Raw genomic sequence first — 1,631 nt, forward strand, 5'->3', positions numbered from 1 at the left:
GTGGGAACCACAGAGATAGAGAGAACAGCCCCTAGAAGCTGAGAAAGTCCTGGAAGCTAGAAGCTGAAATCAATAGAACATGGGAGAGAGAAAACCAGAGGAGCAGAGAGAAAGCTGGAGGAAGCCAGAAGTTGAAAGCAACTGGAGGAGAAAGCAGGAGTCTAGGTTGGCTGGCAGCTGATCTTCAGGGAGAAAGCTTTGCCTGATTTGGACATTTTTCCCCACCTCAAAAGTTGTGATGAACAAGTCTGGGGTGAATCATGTAGTTGGGAAACAACCTTGGCTCACTCATAATGGACCTGTACGAAGGAGGACAGTTATTGACCAGACGCCTTTTCTGGCAGTAGCAAGAACACTTGGTGATTTGTGAAGCTGTGATTTCTTCAGCGGTGAGTTTGTGGTGTCACCAGAACCAGACACAAGTGTCCACACTCTTGACTCACAGAAGCACAAGTGTATTATCTTGGGTAGTGATGGACTTTGGAATATGATTCCACCTCAGGATGCCATCTCAATGTGCTGGGACCAAGAGGAGAAAAAATCACTTAATGGGTGAGCATGGACATCTTGTGCCCAAATGCTTGTGAATCGAGCACTAGGTCACTGGAGGCTGGGTATGCTCCGGGCAGATAATATTAGTGCTATAGTAATCTGCATCTCTCCAGAAGTGGGCAATCAGAGCACCAATGAAGATGTGCTCTACCTGAACCTGACTGATAGTCCCTCCTATAATAGTCGAGAGACCTGTGTGATGACTCCTTCCCCTTGTTCAACACTGCAAGTCAAGTCACTGGAGGTGGATCACTGGCCAAGGCTGAACTCTAAGGACCATATACCTGCCCTTGTTCGTAGTAATAGCCTCTCAGAGAATTATCTAGAAGTTCCAGCTGAGATAGCTCAAGGGAGTGTCCAGGCTGTAGTCATACCCTCAAAAGATGCAGAACCACTTGAAGAAAATGGTACTAAAACCCTGACTTTAAGAGTACATGATTCTTTGAATAATAGCCTGCCAATTGGCCTTGTTCCTACCAATTCAACAAATAATATCGTGGACCAAAAAAAATTGAAGATGACAACTTCTGGTCAAATGAGAGTCCAAGAAGTTGAAAGAACCCCTCCAGCAAACTTTAAAAGGACATCAGAAAACTCTAACTCTGGTTCCCCTATGAAGATGCATAGACAAAATGGTTTAAGTCAAAGTAGTGGTGCTCAACCTGCAAGCCTCCCCACAACCTTGCAGAGAAAGAACTCTTAAACTAACTATGCCACGAAGACTTAGGGGACAGAAGAAAACTGGAAATTCTTTATTATATCAGCACAGGAAAACTGTGTTTGCTGAAATGGATATGGGAAATGCCTTCTACCCCCACCCCAACCTTAGGATATATGAGGGCTTTTTGAAGTTGGTACGGAATTGAACTTTTTTAAGTGGAGAAACTAAAGAGTACCACAGTTTGACATTTTGGAATTGAACAGTTATATCTTTGTCTTATATTTGCTTATATTATAAATGTGAATTTTGTAGATGTTAGGGTATAAGTTGCTATAAATTGTGTGTGAATTTGTATTCTTCACACAAACCCAGTCTCTTACTCTGATATACAGTAATTGTGACAACAGGGCTAAATGCT

General features: G+C 42.8%; 1 pseudogene; it reads left to right on the top strand.

The window, feature by feature from the left end:
- The first annotated feature begins 238 nt into the window (after nucleotides 1-238).
- Nucleotides 239-1,418, top strand: LOC101425040 (protein phosphatase 1D pseudogene; annotated as a pseudogene).
- The last annotated feature ends 213 nt before the right edge of the window (nucleotides 1,419-1,631 follow it).

This window comes from Dasypus novemcinctus, chromosome 31 (genome assembly GCF_030445035.2).
Source record: "Dasypus novemcinctus isolate mDasNov1 chromosome 31, mDasNov1.1.hap2, whole genome shotgun sequence".
NCBI classification, from domain to species: domain Eukaryota; kingdom Metazoa; phylum Chordata; class Mammalia; order Cingulata; family Dasypodidae; genus Dasypus; species Dasypus novemcinctus.